Here is a 23,848-nt window from a genome sequence, read left to right as displayed (position 1 = left end):
AGGTGGATGGGTCTTTTGTAAGGAAACCGGCAAGGTTAGGTTGAAGGTGAGAATCAGATCGGCCTGAAACGGGGAGGATCCGATGCGGCTGCCGCCTTAAAATGCACCACACAGTTTTTGAACCTGGATGGCTCACAGGCGNGTGTGTATCTGCCTCGAGTCACGGGGTGTTCGCAGTTTTTCAGTTTCTTAGTAAAACCGATTGTCACACAAGCACAAGAACTCCTATCCAGCTCCCAGTCTAGCTTGTAAATAATATTAGGAATGCAAAACCCCCTTCTTCCCAACTCTGCGTTACATGATTTATAGAAAGCACAACAGACCCTTCTTTAAAAATAAAATATCATCTTCCGAAATACTGGAATATTCCAAGGCAAATAAGTCATATTATTGTTGGAGCAAAAGAAACCACAGCCCCAAATCATAATTCATTGGGTGTTGTAAGATGGCACTTGGCTTTCCTTTGAATGGAAAGAATTCTGGACTAATGTGATGTGATAATGTTTCAGAGATTTGGGGACAGAATTTCCATTGGAAGTAAGGAATTTTGATAACTTGCTCAATAATCCAATTTAAAACATTGGTTCCATGTTTTGGACACAATTTGGAATGAAATGATAGGTGCTGCAAGGTGTTCTTCCTACAACTTTATGCGGTTGTGGTAAAGAGGATGAGGCTGGCTTAAGGAGGAAAAGGAAAAACATCATGAAAGGTGCTAAACTTCAGAAACAAGTTCAGAGGCACTAATAACAGACCTGAGTTCTGACCCTTGACTAGAGCCACAAAACACTGGCTTAATATTGTGCACTGCTCCCTTCCATAGTAACTTAGTTAATTAATTAATTAAATAATTAAATGGCCCTACTTCCCAGTGTTAATCATTAAAAGGAACCCAAATGCACACACAGTTGAAGCAGATCAAGAGGACACTGACACTTTCTCAGAGCATGGGAATGGGCATTCTCTATCTGCCAGTTAGTAGCTATGAGGACTTCCTTCTAATTCAGCATTCACTTCAACAACTACATCGAATGCCCGCGGTGCCGGAGATACAAGAATGGATAACACAGTCCCTACCCTCAAGGATGATACTTCTACTAGGAAAGCGACAAACAAACCAATTAACTCTGCCTGAGGGATAAATGCTAAGATGGTATAGGCCAGCCCAAGGGGGCCTGAGGAGGGTTGGAGGAGGCTTCCTGGAGGAGTTATTTTGAACAGGTGCCTTGAAAGGTATATAGGAATTAGCGAGATGGAAAGGGAGTTGAGGCTGGTCAAGTGAAGAAAAGAGCATGGCTGATACCACGGACCTACCAGCCTTCCTGTTAGAGGTGAGGGAAGGGTACTCGTAGGGGAGTGGCGGGAGATGAGCTAAAGCAGGTCTGTGTTAATCCCAGGAGTCTCAACTTTACTCTGAAAACCATGCTGAACTGGAAGAGATTACACAGCAAGGGGATAGGTAGGTAGAGTTTGGATTTGTATTTCAGAAGGATCCTGTGGCAGCAGCTCGAGGGTGAATGGGAGTGTGGGGTGTTGGCCCATAGAAGAAGGGTGAATGGGTGTGGACAGACTGGAAAAATGACTCACGTAGGGAATGAGGAAGGGAGGAACCTTGGGAGCCTCCCAAATCCCTGGCTTAGCCTACTGGATTGTTTGCTACTTGCCTTTTAATGTCTTCCATTTGCCTTTCATTCTCCATGACAACGAACGAACCCTGACTTCTGAGTGGGCCACCTATGCCTCTGCTAACAGGTTGGTGCCCTTGCTGGCTTCCTCGCACCTCTCAGAGTGTCCATTGAGCCGCTAAGGACTAATCCCTGTTGGAGGAATTTATTTTCAGTTGTTCTCAGACCCTTGTAGACTTCAAAGTTGGCACTTGGGTGCTCTTTTTTCTTGTGGGTTAGAAAATTTGCTGTTTGGAGCAACATGGTGAAAAATCGGACTTTGAACCTGTGTATGGTGCAGGAAGGGAAATGATTTTTCCACTTCGGCCCCGGAGAAAGGGGGAAATTCTGGGAACAAAAGAGAAATTGAAACTGAGACAGATTTTCTGCTCCACCGAACAGAATACAAAGAAATACAAGAAAGACCCTTGAATGTTAGAAACAGTAAAATAAACATCCTCCTGAATGACAAAGAAGAGAAAAGAATGTTATTTTACATTAGATAAAGGAGAAAGGGATGGCTAACAAAACTCATAAAATAATGGTCATTCTAGGATTCAAGACTGAGTCAAAATAAATTGTGATATAAAACTTCATTGTCACCGATTTAACTTACTAGATTATTAGATATTATAACATGAGTAATGACACTGAAAATTTTGAAGCACCATAACACGCAGCAGATCACATGTTAAAAATATTAAATCCTGTTGCTAGCTTTCAACCACCAGTAGCATTCTAACCACATTTTAAATTGTGGAAATTATTAAAAAATCATTAGTAATAAAAAGTAAATAGTTTCCCATTTAGAATACCAATGCTATTTCCTCAGTGCCGGGAGAGCATTAGCAGTATGATTCCTTTTGCTACTGTGACATGTGCTTATAGTTCACGGGTTCATGAGTGAGTAGGTCCATAAGTATAAAAAGAAGGGCCTTTGTGGGCAGAGAAGGAAATTATAGAAAACAATTTCAGATGAAATAGAGCTACATTTTAAGATAAATGAAAGAATGTTCACTGCAGGTTCCTGAAATATTTCAAACCATTCAAGTCTTAATTATACCAATGAATCCCAATAGAAATGCAGTTGAGGGATATGGTTTTTAGAGATAACATCAACTACCTGGTTTACCCATAATACAGATAGAGGAAATGGCGGCATTTATCTTTTTCACTCAGATGGGAGTCTGTGAAGCACCTGTGAGTGTGTGTGAGCGTGTGTACAAACTGTATCTTCCTTGCCCTCCAAACACATTTATACCTCAGTTAAGTTCTCACAGCCTCCCAACTGCGATTTGCCTTTCCTAGCCAAACAAAACAAAACAAAAACTCAATGAAAATATCCCCAAAAGGTATGCTTTTGAAAGTCAAAATATGAAAAGATCTTGAATCACTGATCTAGGAATACTGTTTTTATGATATCAGGATAAAAATAATCCGTTGCAAGATACTGTCAAAACTGAGACCCAGATGCAGATCTTTTGCTTTCTAGCCCATGTTTAAATACATACGGTTGAGAGAAGAAACTTCTGGAAGGCAGTGAAGAGTTGGAAACATTTTTGTATGGAGAATCCATTTTAAGCAGATGCATTAAATGTATCTCTATTAAATTTCACAGTGGAGGAGGGAGATACTCTTCTATAGCCTGGATTAAATTTGTTCAAGTCTCTGAGTAAATATACTGATAGAATTACATGATTTTAGTTTATCTTCAGGAACTTTTTATGGTTCACATGCCAAGTAAGTTTTCAAAATTATACTCAGTATTTAAATACAAGTTATATTCTATTATATATTATGTATGTATAGTATGTTATGTAATACAACACATTGTATATGTAACATATATGCCACTTAATGTGTAAACCACATAGGTGTGAAAATATCATATAAAATCAACATATTTGTCTTAAAATGTTTATAAAGACAAATGGAGTTTAAAATGTTACTTTGATTTGAGCATGTCTCAATTAAGCTACTTTACCTAAAAGTTGAATCTAAATCTTCAATGTAATCATTTTAGCATCTGGCAATAGGATGATATAACACAAATACATTTCAGAATTAAAAGTTTAGAACCACAGAATTTGAGTTGGGAATGGAGAGTCAGAGACCGTCTGGCCCTGTTCCTTTGTTAGACCAGAGAACATTGTATAAGTAAATTGGCCCCATGACAGACCAGAACTGGCATCAGTATCTTCTGAGTCTCTCAGACCATTTATTTTCATTGTTTTTCTTAAAAACACTGGGGCAATAACAATCTCCAATACAGACACCAAGTTTCCCCATGTTCAGTGGAAAGAAGGGCCACACTAGATTTCAGTACAATTTTCAACCTCTATTTTTTTTTATTTTTTCTTCTTCCTCCCATGTCTTCCCCATTCTTCCTTCCTTTTTTTGTATCAGAAAACACTTTCACATGATCCCTCTCTTCCTTTTGCAAAGGAGCATCCACCATGCTAAGTTCTGTTTTGGGCAATACAGTGAGAGAAATGGGCACAGATCAATTACTTACTTCCCTCAAGGAATTTAGAGTCCACTATGGGATGCCAGGCACAAAACAAGTAAAGAATAAATATAAAGAAACAGATAAGCATAGGAAGCAATTTCAGATGGAGATAAGTGCTGTGAAGTAAGAGAAAGCAGATTAACGGGACGGGGGTGCGAGTTAAACAGCATCAAGGACTGAGGTGCCCAGAGATCAGCGGAGACCTCAAGGAGGAGCAGAACATCTCAAGAAAGACCATTCAAAGCAGTGAAAACTGCAGGTCTAGAGTCTTGCATGCCAGTTTCACACTAAGCCTAGAAAACCAACATTGAATAAAACGAACGGGGTACATAATGTCAAGGAGTTTACAGTCAAGCGAGAAAAACAATGAATCCTAATCAGATTAATCACACTCCAAATGTAGAACTCCAGCCATGATGCTTGTGGTCGGTGAGAACTACTGAAGTGTTTGGTTGTATTAGAGGTGGGGTGGGGGTGGAGGTGGGGGTGGAGCTAACACATGATCCACGTTAGCTCTTCACAGAAATAACTGGAGTACTCTCCTGACTGCCAAGTGGAGGCTTCTGGTCTAATCCCAGAATGGAGTGCAGGAAGTGTACCAAAACAGTGGGCCCTGCCGGGAGCACAAGGGGCAGCAAATGGCTGAAGGCCAGCGGACCACCCTTAGCAGTGAGCTACAGTAAGCATTAGAATCTTACATTTCAGAGCTAAAGAGAATCTATAAGATGACCACATCCGTGCACGGAGGGAAGTAGGCTTTATGGCGTGTGTGTGTGCGCGCGTGCGTGCGCACGTGCAAGTGCACCCGTGTACAGATGCACATGCTTTTTCTTGAAGTCAACACAGTATAGAAAATTCAAAAGTACTGAAAATAGAATATTTTTATAAAAACCAGCAGTGATTCCAACCCCCAGTGAGAGTCACAGGGAATATGACAGTTGATTTCCTTTCAGGCTTTTCTCAACACATTTATTACATTGATATTATACTGTATTGCAACGTGGGGTTCTGTTTTCTCTCCCACTTAATCACATAGTATAACTTTATAAAACAAATGCCATCTCTCATGTCATTCATTTTAATCTTCATTTATCACATGACGTCATGGGGACTGGAGCATTGACTCTTGACCAAAACCTCACGACTAATGAGGGTTAAGACTCCTGCCCCACAGTGTAGTGTCTCACAACGTATGTCCCAGATCCTGAGTTAACGTGTCTAAAATTAATATATTTTTAAACATTCTACCTGGGATACACACCTGTCTTTTAATGAGCATTGTCACTAAGGAAAAGGAAATATAACAATAGTGGTCTTTAAATAAATAAAGCAGTTACAAAAATAAATATGAAACAGGTACCCAGAAAGTTAAAGTGGATATATCACTTATGTATGTTTATAGGATATAATTACATGTAATATTATAAAATGCTTTCTACCATCTCATAAGTTGAGAATCCTCTTGTAATCTTTTAAAAATAGTATCTAATTAAGTCTTATAGTACCAATGTTCTAGTGTAACCACTTTCTGTACCGCAATCCAAGCATTTCTACATATAACAAAAGCACCTGAAAATATGGCCATTGCTTTATCTTTCCCTAAATACAAACAAATTTCTGAAAATGCCAATAGTGAGGATGAGTTTTCCTTTCCTGAATGTCTATTTATCTATGCATTTTATTTTGGAGTTCTTTCTTTGGGCTCCTATGATAGTTCTCTCTGGATCTTATCAGCTCCTTCTACTGCTAATTACCTCTCTGTTTCCTGAAATTACCTTCAGACCATTTCTCAAGAGATGTCGTAAAGGACTTTCGAAAAAGAACAACTTTTGTCACATCAATAAATGATGGAGGATTCATACTCTTTTTCTCTTTTCCCCCGCTTTGCCTTGTCCAGCAGTGTGGAAACTGAGCGGTACAGTCATAAATTAATCTTCATATCTTATTGTAGGCATCAGTATGCTGGCTACTGCTCCTTAATTCATTTAACAAATATTTATTGGGCACTGATCATACGCCAAGAGTTTGCTTGGCCCTGGGGATACAGAAATTATTAAGATTTCTTCAAGGTACTCACAGCCTTGTCTAGCTAGTTGGGCGGATGTGGGAAAAAAGCTGGGGGCGGATGTGGGAAAAAACCTCACACTCTTGGAAAACAGTGTAGCAAATGAAACAATTCAATTAAATTCAACAAACCCTGAGTGCTTCCCATGTGCCAGGCAGACAGGAGAGAGGCTTGGGCTGCACCAGGCCTCGCTACTCACAGACTCCCGAGCAGCTGGCAAATGGTAAAATTACTGGGCACCTGGTAAGTGCTTCATGGCAGAAAGAAAGATAGAAAAGACTTAGGGGCACCTGGATGGCTCAGTCAGTCAAGCGTCCAACTTTGGCTCAGGTCATGATCTCGCGTTCCATGAGTTCAAGCCCTGGGTCAGTTTCTGTGCTGACAGCTTGGAGCCTGCTTCAGATTCTGTGTCTCCTTCTCTCTCTGCCCCTCCCCTGCTCGTCCTCTCTCTCTCTCTCTCTCTCTCTCTCTCAAAAGTAAATAAACATTAAATTTTTTTTAAACAAAGATAGAAAAGACACAAAGGGCTATAAGACAGACAAGCAAACTTGATCACATGAACACTTATAACAAATCATTGCCCTAGCAATGAAAGTTTGCTTTCCTCCCGGCACCTGGTGACTCAGCCCATTGAGTGTCCAACTCTTGCTTTCATCTCAGGTCATGATCTCACAGTTTCTGAGTTGGAGCCCACCGTTCGGCTCTGCACTGACAATGTAGAGCCTGCTTGGGATTCTCTCTCTCTCTCTCTCCCTCTCTCTCTGCCCCTACCCTCCCACACTCTTTCTCTTTCTCTCTCAGAGGAAATAAACAAATAAAGAAACAAACAAACCAAAAGCTTTTTTAAAAAAGGAAATTTATTTTTCTGGATTTTTATGCTGCTATTAGCATACTGAGTGTAAATGTAAGTGGGAACTGAGTCAAGTTCCCAGACGGCAGGCTTCCTCACCTTGTGCTCAGCAGGTCCCAGGCTGTCCTTGCAACTCTCTCCTTGCTTCCCCCAGGCCCTCAACATCAGCGAGGCGATAGGGGATTATCTGATTAAAGTCATTCACACGAAGGTGAGACTGAGGCTTAATCCTTCGAAAGTGATTGCTTTGACAAAAGATAGCAGGTTAACCGTAATGGACAGCTAACTGGCAGGGCTTAGAGGCTCTGTGGAAGGGCCCCTCCCCGTCTCCCCCTCCTAGCTGTCCACAGCCCACCCGCCATCATATCCTTCTCTCACTATTTCCCCTCCTGAAATTAAGGAAGGAGGGAAACTGGTGAATTCAAGACTGTTAGGGACTCTAATCGCACATAATGTCTCTTTGCACTCTCCCAAGAGGCAAATAAGGTGGCACTTATGAGCCCATCCTAGAAACGGGAAGACTGAAAGTAGAGAAGTCCTTCCTGACTTTGGCTTCACTTTGGATCCATTGAGTGCCATTCAGACCAATCAGAACTTCTGGGAGTGGCACGCAAGCATCAGTATTTTTTTAAGTTCCTCAGATGATTCCAATGTGCAGCCAATGTTTTCTCCCACTGAGCTAGAGTCTAGGAAATGAAATTATCCAGAATCAGCGGCAATCCATTGTCCTGCTCCATTCTCTTCCCTTGGCGAGTAAGGCCTATTTGGCACAAAAGAAACAGTGTTCTTTGCAGGAAACTCTGTCTCAAATAGACTTAGCTTTGGGCAAACCCGTACACATAGGCATCTAGAAATGGGGAAATCAGGACTGGTTGTCGGGGTCTAAGGTGATAATACAGCATTGTCATGTACCTGGTTGGACACGGTGCTTTTTTTTTTTTTTAATTTTTTTAATGTTTTATTTATTTCTGAGAGAGAGAGAGAGAGCGAGAGAGCAGGGCAGGGTCAGAGAAAGAGGGAGACAAAGAATCTGAAGCACGCTCCAGGCTCTGAGCTGTCAGCACAAAGCCCCGACGCGGGGCTCAAACCCATGAACCGTGAGATCATGACCTGAGCCGAAGTTGGACGCTTAACTGACTGAGCCACCCAGGCGCCCCTGGACACGGTACTTCTGAAGCAACTTAAATACACTTCACTTTATACCAGGTAAGCATCAGTGGTTGTCTGTGGGCTTAAAAACCAACTAGATACAGTTAAGTCCACACAGAAGATGTGGACTACATGTTCTATAATGTTTAGGTTGCCATTTGCTTAAAATTCCATGTCCTGTCTCTTTCCAAGATATTGTGATCATGAGCGCCACTTGAGAATGACATTAGGGCCACTGAGAGGTCTAAAGTGTCCTAGGCCACTTCCTCTTGGATTTATGTTAGACTATAGAATATGCAAGAGTGTGTGTATGAATATCACATAAAAGTGTGTATATACCTATACGTGTATATATGTGTATATATATGTGTGTGTGTGTACTTATATATGTGACTTTCTTGAAAATAAAAGGTCCTGCAAGTTCTTACGTATTTTATGAATTCATTCAACAAAATAACATGGTTAAATCAGAAATACAAATACATTAATAGGACATTTCTCATTTGAATCTCATTTGCAGATAACGTTAGAAGTCTTAATTTATGGTCTTTGTGAATGTGCTGTTGGTCCCAATGGCCGCACCTGGGTGGCTCTGAACGCCCATATTTCTGCCACAGCTTAGCAATGAGTAACTGCTGACAGGACCTGATCCCATTGAGCCTTCCCAGTACTGAATGTATTTTTAGAGAACGTTGAACATTCTTTTCCCTTTTCAAACTTTTCTGCCTGTAGGTCACCAGCTCACCAGTAACTGCTGCATTTTCACTCTGTCTTTTTGCTGTCAAGTTTCCTATCCTGTTCACAAATAGTCACTGAGCGCCTGGCATAATTCCAGCCTTTCCTAGAATCTGAGGCTATAGAAGGAGCAAAACTAGACCTCAAAGCTCTTGAACTATGCAGCCAGCAGAATATCCACATGAAATAGTAAATAATTATAATCAATTAAGTAAATAATACAAATGTGCAACGTGTAGTGTCAGGAAGAAGAGTGTGAACAGGCGAATCTAAACTCAAAAGACAGACAAATATCATTATCTTTATGCCCTCGTTTTTATTTCATGCAGTTCAAGTGTCTAGAATCACAGCCGTATGACTGCACGTCTTCAGTGGCTTTTGATTTGTATGACAGTATTCTATTACTAGTTGCATGAAATAGTGACTCTCTTTCTGTTAAGATGCAAGGGTGTCTATCACACAGCCCCCCCAAGGGCAAGATTTGGAGAAATCTGTGACTGATCATTACTATGTCACCCTAGCTGTGGTCTTTGGTGTTTATTTTTCATCCATTTCCTGGGGTTAATCTCTTAAGGTAATGACATCTCCAAGACAAAGCCAGCTTCTCTCTCATACTTGCAGAGAGTATAGCATGTCAGCTTTTGAATTAACATATGAAAATCCAAATGTACAAGCTTTTGTTTTGTCACAGTTAAAGGCTTCTTTAAAAATCTTTGTTCCTGGATGTAAAATTACTTTTTTTCCTGCTCCTGAATATAACAGGTTAACATGTGCTTTTAAAAAATAATGTATCAAGTGCCTTTAATAGGAGTTTATTAATTCTGTTCAGGAGCCATTGTAAAGATGTTTATGCATGATTATTCTAGACTAGCAATAGAGCAGTAGTCTGTAACTCCTACCCACATGCCACTACCATGCACAGTCTAACTTCCTTCTATAGCTTCAAATCTCCCACATTCCTACAAAAACTCTTTCCTACCTGTCATTTAGTCTTCACAATTAAATAAAGAACAAGTTAACTGTTTAAAAGAGGCTGGCCACTCTGGGCCTCTCTTTTCATGAAGCCATTCTTCTCTGAAGATACTCTAAATTACAGACCTAGCCAGAAGAGTTTTTCCTCTGTCAAGGACTTTGAAGTCTGCTTCTTCTTACAATATTCTGTCTGTCTTGGAAGAAACTGTAAATAGTGTGTCAGTTTCCCTAAATACCAAGAGCTCTATGTGGGCCTTGGGAGGTGTTAACTTTGTTGGATTAGACTTGAACTTGTGGAAAAGGGCATATCTGGCACCAAATATCCAACTTGTATGAGACCGCCAAAATTAATTATTGAGAAAAAGGAGTGCATGGATGATGCTTAATACAACTCTGGATAGTTTCCTTACTGTGATGCAAGAAGCCAGCAGACGGAAATCTATTTCATTTATGACCAAATTACTAGGGGACTAGAGGGAAAACACTGTCTCCTTTGATGTTATTGGCAATAGATATTCATATGCCAAATATGACATGTGGGCCAACTTCCACCAACAAGAGTCATGGCTGCTACTACCTTGTCCTTCTGCCTGTATTGTTGGCTGCTCTTGGAAACAGCATAGCCGCCTCTCCCCCACCCCAACTGGTACAACGGCCTATGTATGCATCTCACTTTTTAGAAGAATTAGGTTAAAAAATAAGGGGGTGTTACTTCAAAGGCTGTTGTTCTGCCCATGCATGCCTTGGCTCTTATGAAATAAAGACAGTCTTTGTAGTCTGTTATTTGGCACAAATTTCTAGACAATCTCTCCAACTCTCAGTTTCCTACTAACTTACATTATCTACCTCACAGAAATGTGATAATGATTTCATGGGAATTAACCTAACATAGGTCAGGCCTTTGATAAATTACAGCTATTATTATTATTAATTTAAATGAGTGGTAATTATGAATTTTAAAATATAGGTTATCTTATTTATTAAAAAAATTTTATGTGTTTATTTTTTTTATTTTTGAGAGAGCAAGACAGACCATGAACGGGGGAGAGACAGAGAGAGAGGGAGACAGAAATCAAAGCAGGCTCCAGAGCCCAATGCAGGGCTTGAACTCACAAACCATGAGGTCATGACCTGATCCAAAGTCACACACTTAACTGACTGAGCCACCCAGGTGCCCCATAATAATATACGATATTTTAAAAATAAGCTCATGTTAAACTCCAGATCTCTTCAAGACATGAAGATTAAAATCAAATTAGGGACACCTGGGTAGCTCAGTTGTTTGGATGCCGGACTTGGGCTCAAGTCATTATCTCATGGTCTGTGAGTTCGAGCCCTGAGTCTGGCTCTGTGCCAACAGCTCAGAGCCAGGAGCCTGCTTCAGATTCTGGGTCTCCCCTTCTCTCTCCCCCTCCTCTGCTCACGCTCTGTCTCTCTCAAAAATAAAAAACATTAAAATTTTTTAATAAACTTGAATTACAAGTTTAAGATATGTACAGCTATTGTTTATAGAATAAAAGACAAATCCTCTTGTTTTTTTGAATGGACAGGTAGGATGTAATCAAAAGGAAATCCAAAATGCTCCCTGGAGTAATAAACAGGCACTTTTCAAACATCACTTCTAATTGACCAGAGCACAGCTTTCTTTTGTCCAACTTTCCCCACCCACTTTACAAGGAAAAAAAAAAAAAAAAAACATGGGAAGGACAAGCCAAGCCAAGTAAAAGGCATCTTCCACTTTAAGAAAGAGTACATAATGCACAGTTGCGTAGAAACCACATCCTTTGGAGCCATATGTGATTTTTTTTAATGCAGTCAGAGCTGTTGCCACGGGATAAAAATTTAGTTGTCTACTTGCTTCTTTTAAGTAACACAAGTCAAGAGATTGTTCCAGGCATAGCTTCCCTCTTTTTCAGCTTTTACTCTTTCCTCGCTGAAAAATGTATCTCTCAATTTCATCCGAAGAAACACCCTCTGAACTCTAAGCGGAGAAAATTGTGATTATGTGTTGCTAAGTACTGTTTAGTAACAAAGGTTTGGGCCACAGGAATGGTGACATCACCCAGAGAAAGAGGAACACTTACACTTTTGAAAGAGATTCTTTTCCAACGCGATGGGTCACCAACCAAAGGAACAAAGCCAAATAAGGCAGGAGGAGAGGCTGCCTGGTTCTGAGAAGGCATCTTTAGCATCCAATTCTGGAATCATGCCCCATGCCCACATGCTCTTTCTCTGCTCCCCTTCTGCATCTAGTTCATGTCAACAAATGTGTACTATTGTTATTGTAAAAAGCCTGCTACTCTCATTCATCAGTTTATTTGCTTTGTGATTAATCTGTCCACCTATGGTAAGCAGCAGGTCAGGAAGTGGCTTCATGTTGCAGAGGTGTTCTCTAAAAATTCACGCATTGCAGATATTCATGCATTTACACATACATGCACTTGGAAACCACACACCATCTCACACTTTGCAATAATCCACTAATACGGTGAGTCATCATACCCACATATTTACATGAAACAGTGGACTGCATGGCTTAAATAGAACACAAGTCACCTGTACTCTTCCATACTTCTCAATACCACCAACATAACAGTTTTCTATTTGGGCATTGACAGGAACACTCAAAAGTCAGCTGGTGGCTCCTACAATATCATGTCCGCCTACTTTGGGGAAATTACAACTGTGTTCCTCTCTACAATTGTCATCCTTCCAGCCACGCCAAATCTGATGCCACTGGTAGATTTTTTTAAATGCCATCTTTTTTTCTAAAATTTTTTAATGTTTTATTTATTTCTGAGAGATAGAGAGACAGTGTGAGCTAGGGAGGATCAGAGAGAAGGAGAGACACAGAATCTGCAACAGGCTCCATCCAGGCTCTGAGCTAGCTTTCAGCACAGAGCCAGATGCAGGGCCAGAACCCACTAACCTTGAAGTCATGATTTGAGCCGAGGTCAGACACTTAACCAACTGAGTCACCCAGGCGCCCCTCAACACCATCTTTTAACCCAATGACCATACTAATTGCCATTAACTTCTTAAGTATATGGGGAGGCCATTTGTTCTTGTCTCTGATAAATATTAGGTCTGTTTAAATAACACTAATACTGGGGTGCCTGGGTGGCTCATTGAGCCTCCGACTTTGGCCCAAGTCATGATCTCACGGGTTGTGGGTTCAGGCCCCGCGTCGGGCTCTGTGCTGACTGCCAGCTCAGTCAGCTGAGCTGAGTTTATTAAACATTTATTAAACATTAAAAAAATAAATAACACTAATACTAATATTAATACTATCATGAAGAGGAAGAAGAAGAAGGAGGGAGAGGGAGGAGGAGGAGGAAGAAGGGGGGGAGGAAGAGGAGAAGTCCTTTTCAGTAAGATATTCTATATTCCTTTGCCAAATCATACTCAACCTCCCAATTCCCCCTGAAAAAGTTGTATTCATCTAATTCTGGGACTTAAAAGGTACTAATTGGATGATTTAGATCTCTTGGGATAATAAAAATAAATCAGAGGAAATTTATAATTATTCTGAAAATGCAGAGTAAGTAACTGCTACTTATAATAGGAATTGGTTGATGTTGTAAGGGTCCCTACCATCACAGGCGCTGGGATTTGAGAAGAATAAATAATAGAACATCTGCTGTCTCCAGAGACTAGAAAACAGCCTTTTTTTCAGTCTTTTCTGCTTCATATCCATGCAGAAACTAACATGCCTGGAGACCCCATTACCAGACATCAGGGTACCTGTTTTCAATGGCCATGATGAAGGCCAGTTATTCCGTTGCAATGTTGCCAGAAAATACGAAATTGACATATTTAAATAATATTTAAATAGGTACAGGTTTGATAAAAACATATGTATCTTCGCTTTTCACTTTTATCAAACCCATACGTTTTATAGAAATGAAAAGGCAAGAAAATGTAGTTAACCTCTGAGCATAAACTCAGCTTATTGAAATTTATCTAAATATAATAATTTATCACCTAAGAAAGCTTTTGACCTATGTAGCAATTCCTGCTTCTCTTCAAACAGTTTTCCTTGCCCTGTGTTAAGCACAGAGAGTGAATGGGTCACCCATTGCACTCATCTCCCAGTACACACATGTGCATGTAGTTGCACCTATTTGCTCACAGTGTACACCTCTTTGCCTTGGTTTATAACTTAGTGAACCTGGCCCTGTGTCAGCCCTAGCTCCTTAGCATCATCTCCCACTGCCCTCTGCAACCTGGGCTCTTCCTTCCTGCATCTCAGATATGCCAAAGTCATTCCTGCCTTCTCTGCAGGAGCGCTCCGCAGGAGCACTATTCTAGGGTCCTCTGCATGGGCACTCTCAAACTTCCCATCATTCAGGTCTTAGCTTAAATATTTCCCTTTCAGAGAGGCCACCTGGGAGGTCAGCTAGGTAGAGAAGCTTCACTTCTCTGTCTCTCTATCCTTTTACTCTGTTGAATGGTCTTCATGCTGCTGTCTATCATATCTGAAATTCCCTATTGAATCATTTCCTTGCTTACTGGCTTACTCATCTTCCCACAGGACTGAAGTTCAGCTCCGTCAGGGTAGAAATTTGGTCTTGGCCATCACTGTTTTCCCAGCAACTAGATGAGTGCTTAATGCATAATGCTTGATACATGAATACATGAATAAACGCACTTCAAAATGGAAACAGAGGCTTCTCACAAGAATTAAAATCATCTCTTCGCATGCCCCACTTCTTGAGAAGAACCACAGAGGCAGGGTCACCATACCCCTCCTCTGGGAGGATCATAGAATAGTAAACAAAAGTGGCTCAATGTTACATTCATGTACTATTAAAATGTTTTCTTTCCAGTTCTTTGAAACTGTTCTGTAATTTTATGAAACTGTATTCTCCTAACTCTTTTCCACTTAATGAAAATATTGATAATTCAACTTCAATGCCGCCTCCCCCAGGGAGCCTCATGCCATCACCGCAGCAAGGTGTAACTCTCAAGTATTTTTTTTCTTAATGTTTCAGGTGACACCTTGCATTTTTCATATCATGGCCAAAAATCCACTTCTTTTAATACTTTCCCAAGTAGAGTGTAAGATTTCTGAGGCAGGGTTGTACCGTATAATCTAGAAGTTTTTAACTGTATCTAAACCACAACTTCGTCAACCTTGCTTCTCAGTATAAACACCAGGGGCAGTATATGAACCTGATAAAGATCCATTGTAGAGACAGACCCACTGGCATCAGTTTTTTGACCATTGTCAAACTAACTCTGTCTGAACCTCTCTTTTTTCCCCTTTAAATTTGTAAAATAGTAATAAGGGGACTTATTTCACAAAGTCACTGAAGGTGTTAAATTAGTTAATCCTGCAAAGCACAATTGTATTAAATACAATGGTATTTTTTTTAAAATGGTACTAAAACCTGGTACTAAAAATGAAATGCAGTGGTGCTAAAAACTAGTACTAAGAATGTAATAGTAAAGCTGTTATTATTAACATTATCATCATCATCATCACCACCACCAGCAGCAGCAGCAGCATCATATTTAGGACCTAATAATCTCAAGAACCAAGTCATAGGTTTATAACCTTAAACTTGATATGTTGGATACACACACAAAACAACTCCAAACAATTTTCCTAGAATAGCCTTTAAAATCCACTTCAAGATAAAAAAAATAGAACCAGCAAATAATTATACAACAATATGTGAACTATATGCACAGCCATGAGGCCAGCACAAGCAGATGGTGAATCGGGAAAGAATTCTGGAAGGAGATTGCTCTTCCATCTGGCTTGAGGGAAGCAATGAACCCTAACTGGTAAGGAAGGGAGGCCACATGTGTTCCTTGGTGGCGAGGGCAGAGGCAGAACCAGTGTGAAGGCAGTGGGGCAGAGCGATTGCCCCAGGATTCTAAGAGATTAGTGGCGCCCACTGTGAACCAGTCTCTTTTTAGCTCCGTGGAAGAGAGCCAATGCACAAAAAAGAGAACTCCTTGGTCTATTTGTTGTCCCCAGGGACCACTTCTTTTGTTTCAGTTCCTTTCACTCAGTGCTAACGGAAGTATCCCACCTGACAATTGCATGGCAGTTTAGAACACTCCTGTAATCATGGCCTCCTCCACACGACCTTGGGAGATAGCGGTTATTTTTATCATGCTTGTTTTACTTGTATCTAAGGCTCAAAACTGTTGAGACCTTTCGCTTAATCATCATTTGAGTACCTAATATGTTCCGGTCATTTTTCTAGACACTGAGGATATGACATGAACAAAACAGGCCAAACCCTACCCTCATGGAACTTACATTTTAGTGGGAGGAATAGGGAACAAATAATTAAACAAAGAAGTAAAGATAAAGATTTTATGTGGTATTAAGTGCTATCAAGAAAATTTAAATGGGGGGGCGCCTGGGTGGCTTAGTCGGTTAAGCATCCGACTTTCACTTAGGTCATGATCTCGTGGTTTGTGGGTTCGAGCCCCACGTTGGGTTCTGTGCTGACTGCCAGCTCAGAGCCTGGAGCCTGTTTCAGTCTGTGACTCCCTCTCTCTCTGACCCTCCCCTGCTCATGCTGTCTCTCTCTCTCTCCTAGAAATAAATAAAAATATTTTTAAAAAAATAAAAGAAAATTTAAATGGGGTAAAAGGATAGAGAGTGACTGGGACACTATAATAAAAAATGTAGTTGGTCATGGAAGGCATCCTTTAGGAGGCTCATTTGAACATCTGAAGAAAGAAGGATTGTGTCACATTAATGTGTGGGAAGAACATGCCAGGAAAAGAGAGGGAAGAGCATGTGCAAAGTCTCTGAGTCAGGAATGAGTTTAGGAAGCTCTAGAAGCAAAATAAGGAGTAGGGCCAGAGCATCGTGAATGATGGGATAAGAAGAAGCAACTGAGGGAGGAGATATAAGTAGAGGATAATGCATATAAGCAATAGCAAGGAATTTGGATGTTTTTCATACTTAAAATAGGAATCCATTGAAGAATTTTGAGCAGGGAGTCACAGGATTTGACTTCTATTTTAAAAGATCATGCTGATAGGGATGCAAGAGTAGAAAAAGATCTCACAGTTGTGCAATCAAGGGCCACGCCAGGCTCTGCACTGGGCATGGAGCCTGCTTGAGGTTCCCTCTGTCTCCCTCTCTCGCTGCCCCTCCACCACTTGTGTAAGCTCTCTGTCTTGAGAGAGAGAGTAGAAAAAGAGAGAAAAGTCCTGAACATAGATGATAGTGTCTTTCACTGTGCTCAAAATGGTGGAAGGGGTGAGCCTTGTCAATATTGGGATATATTTTGGAAATAGAACTGACAGGTTTGCTGATAAATAGGATGTAGGTGAGGAAAAGAAAGAAATTAGTGATGCTTTTGACCTGGATAACTGGGTATAAGGTCATGTCATTTACTAACCAAATATGACTGGGCATGAAGCAGAGAGGAGGGTGGGCAATGAGGGGCTTTATTTTGAACATGTTAACTTTAAGATGCCTGTTAACATCTGAGGATTAATAATCACTTTGATGTATGAGTCCAGAAGTTGGCAAAATTTTAAGGAGGTATATTTTTTTTTAATTTAAAGTTATGGGGTTAGATAACTGAAGAGAGAAGTAGCCATCCAAGATTCACAGTCAGTAAGTAACAGAATAGAAATTGAAAATGAATCTTGACACTGACTGACTTTCTCTTCCTACCACAAATACCAGGATGTGTCCATCATTCTGAGTACTGTAGTAGAATATGGGGGTGGGGTACGAGGACAATATGGGGGAATGACAGGAATATTCTAGAACCCCTCATAGAAAAGGGTAAGAGTGTTTCCAGTGCTTTCAGACTATACAAATTCATGGTTGCTCTTTTCCTTATCTATTTTTCTGTAGGTGTGATGATATATGCACATTTAACTTTTAAAAATCCATTCTGGAATAATAAATTCATAAGGTTGACTGAAGACCACTGGTACCTACTTTCTTTTTGGAAATTGCCACTTTTTGGAATACATGAGAGATCATTAACTTCCGACTAAATGCAGATTGAACAGAATTGAAATAAAGATATATAAAGATAAAAGTTAACCAATAACTCAAACAGGCATTTCCAAATTGTATCATAACATTTGAAATAGGACTATCAGGTTTGTTTAACAGAAGTGACTTGGGTAAGTAGCACTGTATCTCCATGGCTTGGGAAACAATTAAAAGTCAATCAATTAAAAAATAAAAAAGGGAAAATCAATTTTCCCTTTGCAATAAGAATGCAAAGGGAAAAGATTCAAAAACTGGAAACAAACAGAAGCAAATGAATCTAATTTATTTCAGATGAATACGATAATAACCTGAAATAGAAAGAAAGAAAGAAAGAAAGAAAGAAAGAAAGAAAGAAAGAAAGAAAGAAAGAAAGAAAGAAAAGAAGGAAGGAAAGAAAGAAAGAAAGAAAGAAAGAAAGAAAGAAAGAAAGAAAGAAAGAAAGAAAAAGAGGGAGGAATGGAGGGAAGGGGGAAGGAAGGAAGGGGAATGGATTGTAATTGGAAATATCAGACGAATTCAGGATGTCCAAAACATGTGTAGGTATATATATTTTTTTATGAATGCATGCATATGCATTTTTGTATGCATACTTGTATGTTTGTGTCTGTATATGTGTATTTGCATTACTATATTTTTGCTGAACAGGTCAAAAATGAAAACCACTCCAGTGGCAGTGAGCATACCTAACCCAGATCTTGGCGTCTTAGATCATTCTCCATTAAAAGAAATAAGCAAATGATTTCAAGGTTGGGATGGGCTAGGTACCAGAGTAACCTAGAACATCTTTTTATGCCAGACAGTAAGAAAGTGCTCGCTAACATAATGGAGGCTGGCCACAGGGGCATAGAAGCCAGAATAAAGAGTCTTCATTGAACAGATGTGGACCATTTGAACACCATAGTAATTAAGGCCGTAAAGAATTATAAACCACTGGAAAGAAAAAAATTCCTGACTTAATATCAGGAACAGATATACAAGTTAGTAACTAAATACAGAAGAGAAGGGATTTTTTTTTTTTTTTTTTTTGCTTACATTAGAATACGAAAGGCAGACTGAAATGTGCAGGAAGCGCTGGAGCTGTAAAATCATGATTTTAAAACTGTAATGCATTACAGTCAAGACTGCATCAGATGAGAACACCAATTAATATTAACCCAAGAGGAAATTCATAAGGAGTTGTCATTACAACATGGAGGAATTAGGCAACACTTAGACATGGCAATCCAAACTAACATTACCATTGGGGGATAGATGAGCATCCTATGACCCTAGGTATCACCATCTATGCAGTATTCTAGCAAACAATGCATAACCACAATCTAATCATGAGGAAATGTCAGACAAATACAAACTGAGCAATGTTCTGTTGAAAAGGAAAAAAGGAAGAGTTGGTGGATAGACTTTAAGGTTTTAATTTATAAAAGACGAAGAAATGATATGGAAATGTCCCAGATGAAGGGGACTAAAGAGACATTGCAACTAAATGTAACACGTGACTCTAAATTTGAAGCTTTACTGAAGGGGGAACATTAGAAAGGACATTATTAGGTAAATAGCAAGTTCGAATATGGGCAAATAATAGATAAAAGTATTGTATCCATGTAAATTTATGAAGTAGATGTTATGACCATTACATAAGAGACTACCTCAATATTTAGTAACTACAAGCTAAAGTTAAGGGCCATGTTTTTTTATAACTTACCCTCAAGTGGTTCCGGAAGAAAAGAGATAGAAAGATATAGACAGAGAAAGAATGAGAGCAAATTACAAAACAAATAGAGTAAAATATTAAGATTAGGCAAATCTAGTAATGGTATTTAGGTGTCCACTATACTATTCTTATTTTTACAACTCTTTTCAGCTTGAAATTATTTCTCAATTAAAAAAATTAAGTAAACAAAGTATGATAAGTATTTCTAGTAAGCATTTAAAAACCCAAAGGCATTAGCTACATGATTTTTATATATCTAATTGCCTAGAGAATATTCCTGCCTCTCCTCTAATTCAGATCTGTTCACCAACACAGGAAGAACATAAAGCATTCTGCTTCAAGTTTTTTTTTCTTATGCAAAGTGAAAACAAATTGAACTGAAGTATGCTTAAAGAAAAATACTACTAATTTAATTTTTTCAGAATCAGAACTCTGGTGATTTTTTTCAAGATCATATTACTATTTATGTTTGTTTACAAAGGGAAAAGAATTTTGAGACTGGATAACCACTAAATATGGAAAAAACAGGAGACTTGCAATGAACTTTCTGTAAAGTACAATAATAATGAGCTAGGACATTTTATACTAGTTGATGGAGTAAAAACAGTAAGCCAACTTCATTCCTGCTCTACTCTCCACGGTTCCACTATGAATTAATGGGTTTAATGCCATTTTCTTTAAATTTGCATTTAAAAATACAAATTTATTATTTTCCGTAGCAATACTGGAAAATTGAAGCCCATTTGCACATGTATAGAATGATAAAAAGACAAAGCTGAAAAGTATTTAGAACACATAAAGTCTAAGTGCCTAATTCTAGTTCATATAATAATAAAAGTTTCAGTGATGTTCAGGAAGCATTGGAAATGTAATAATAATTCTCAAACAACACATAATTTACACTTTAAATATTTAAGCGTTAAACAGTGTTTTTATTTTCTAGAGTGCAGATGTGTAAATTAGACTGCATATAACATTTCTTTTTAAAAGGAAATATTCAGAAATATACAAGAATTTGCCTTTATTCTTTATATTTTCAGAAATTATGTCTTTTATGGAAATGAGATTCATAGTCCTTCTTACAGACATATGTACTTTCAAAGCTCCTATTTTTGCAAACACAATAATTTTCCCATGTAATAAATCTTTTTATTAATAGAATAAATACGTATATGCTACATGTGGCACTTATTTGGAAGTCCTGTCCACTAAAAATAGAAAATCAATCGATGTAGGTGGACACAATCTGCTTTTTAAAGGCTGAAAGAGCCACATTATCCAGATTTAGAGGATTTCTGTTTCTGAATTCAAAACATGCAGAGTCTGAGTCTGCACCCAAACCATAATCTTTCCGGCAAAAAGCTCTCGTCTTTACTTTTGCAAATGAGAAAATAGCCGAAAAAAGGGAAAACTAACCAAACAAGTGCTTCAATGTTTCAAAAGTTCTTTTGGAAGTCCAGACATCTATGTTAAGAACAAACAGTATTATTGTTTCCAAGTGAGATTATTATTTGAAAGGTAATATATTCATGAAGTGGGATAGAGCCCCCTAGCAGTAGGTCATTCTCTGGCACAGGTAGGCGGCTTTGGAAAGTTCCCACTGTGAAGGACAGGATAGACACCCATCAAAACCGTGAGATTTGTTGGATCAACCCCGGATTTCAACAGTTTCACCGATACCCAGCAAGATCGCGCACACATCGTAAAGATAGCCATGTCTTATGAAGACAGATACAAAATTTTGCGGCACTATATAGCAGTCATTCCGTTTCAACTTTTATGATCCAGTGAAGATTTATGTCTCAGTGTGTCATATGTAATCTTAATGAAACACAGTAAACTATATGTCTGTAGTTCAAGAGTAAAAATTTATGTAATACATTGCTTACAATATTTTATCAATTTCACTTTAAAATGTGGATTTGGGGGTGGACTCTAAATGCTTTTTCATATTACACTATGTGAAATATAAAGCCTGAGCAATGCATCTTGCTGTTCTCCCAATAATGACAACATCATCTCCTTTAACAATCCATGTATCTCGTGGAAACTCAGCTAGGTAGCATGAATTTTTAATTTTTGGTACATAAAATTTTGTCACAAAGCAAATTCTAAACTTCTTCTCCATAATCTAGAACTAGACGGTTCATTCAGAGACTAAGAGTTCACAACAAACACAACCACAACAACAGCAGCGCATCTGCTGTGCCAAATAGATTGGATTTTCTCTACTTTTTTGGCCTTCATTCTCCAATCTGAATTACAGTTTAGACTGTCTTTTCCTTGACTATGTTTTTTCTTGGTTGTTACCAGCTACTCAGTATAATACCACACTACTTGTAACAAACCCACAGCACTTAATAGCTAATGACATAAAAATATCTGACATTTAAAACCCCAGATATTTAAAAATACTTCAACCATTTATTTTTAAAGAGAGAGATGTTAGAAGCAGTGTTGTGGCAAAGGACATAATCAGGTTCTGATGGAAGTAGTTGTGTTTAATTAGTGTGTGATACATAATGATGGATGTGCACAATTTTAATGGCTTTCTCACAACTATCAACTTAATGTTAAATTTTTGATCTGGTTAGGAATGTCCAACTTGAGTCAACAGTTCATTTCCTGAATTTATAACACTAGTAATCTGCTTTTCTTCTCACTATAATCAAAAGAGAAAGACTCCTGTCACAGCATACTGCATGAAAATAATTTTTTAAAAAAATTCTACGTTCCAGGTAAGGTAATAGAACCAGTGTGACAACATTGTTTACCCAAACTGATTAAAATTAAATTCATTAATTTATGGAACAATGCAGATTTCTTTTTCAAGAGCCACGTGATTACTCTAATTAAGAAAGCAAACCAAATTAAGTAAGCATTCAAATATATTATTCGCTTACAAAAGATTTACAAATTGCTGCATGATAAATGTAATCATNTCAGGCTTGGCACAAATAAAAAAACTTCTGCTGGATTTAGATTACTTTAGAAATTCCTAATGAAATTAGTTTCAGCTTATTTTGATCGGTAATTATGAAACCAAAGGGTTCCGACTCTTAGTTCTTGCTCCATTGTTAAGCATTATAACTGGACATTAATCTTAAGACAAACATAAATTTCTAAAATTTGATTTACTCATTTAGTTTTTACATACTACTATCTATACTACAAATTGCTTTTTTTCTTAAATATTTAAATATCACCATAATGCAATGATATGAAAGATATGGCTGAAATGTCACACTTTAAATAATTCTCTATATTTTTACAGTGGGTAGAAACAAATGCAAGAATATCTTTATCTTGGAAAATGTCCAACTAATACTATGCAAAATTAACAAACATAACTAGGGCAACTTACAAAGGTTAAGAATTTACTAGAGCTAAGGGAAGAAAAAGTTTTCAAAATTTATATTAGTAGGAAAGTTCTTTCAGCACTAAATTGTGTACAAAATTATGAAAATAAATATTTTTTTACTTTTCAGTTAAAATAATTTGGAGATCAATAAGAACTTTAAAATCTTCCAGCCTTTTATAAGGTTGAATGTGCGGTTGAAGCTGTAAATTTACTAAACTTTTTCAATCGAAATATCGATTACTTCCTTGAGAATTGTCAGGTTTAGCTAATCTGTTTTATAATGCAGCCAACATTTAAGTCATTATTCCATAAACAGAAATCCAAATAATAAAATAAAAAGTAGCAAGTTAACACTTTCTTCTTACCGCTATCTCATTTTCAGTTGCTTGTTAAGCTGCTTAAATAGTTGAGTTAACCACCATCTGAAAGGGCTCTCTGACTCTCTGCTCAGCTCTCTTTAGTCAATTTTTTTTTCCTCTCTGCAAAAGGACAGTCTACCAAAAGAGGAAGTTGTGAAACACCAGAGTCATTTTACTTTATACATTCTGTGGAGAATGGAAAGTTATTCACAAACCTTACATTTGGAATTATGGCAACAGACTATAATTTATGTGTATATTCATATATAATTAACACGTACACAAATGTATATGTGTAAGCAAGTTTTTGAAAAGTTAAGCTATTGAAATCTATACTCGATTATGTAATGCTCATTTACATAAGGAAACATCTCCTCTGTGGCCAGAAGATAATCATAGAAAAAATACTGCTCTATGCAACAAAAACTGTCAAGCTGATACATGAGGAATAAACTTACTTTTAAGGCTAATTAATTTAAACTC

The 23,848-nt window shown here is 38.3% G+C and overlaps 1 protein-coding gene across 1 annotated transcript in view; it reads right to left on the bottom strand.

Moving 5' to 3' along the window:
* The window catches only part of MBNL1 (muscleblind like splicing regulator 1), a 205,639-nt gene extending 182,203 nt beyond the window's left edge, over positions 1 to 23,436 (bottom strand). Inside the window, exon 1 of the mRNA XM_077750106.1 lies at positions 23,372 to 23,436. The gene's annotated coding sequence lies outside the window, so the exon portion shown is untranslated. The remainder of the gene's footprint in view (positions 1 to 23,371) is intronic.
* Between the last annotated feature and the right edge of the window lie 412 nt (positions 23,437 to 23,848).

This window comes from Crocuta crocuta, unplaced genomic scaffold (assembly GCF_008692635.1).
Source record: "Crocuta crocuta isolate KB4526 unplaced genomic scaffold, BGI_CrCroc_1.0 scaffold19, whole genome shotgun sequence".
Taxonomy (NCBI): Eukaryota; Metazoa; Chordata; class Mammalia; order Carnivora; family Hyaenidae; genus Crocuta; species Crocuta crocuta.
This window is presented reverse-complemented; position numbering and strand designations above follow the sequence as displayed.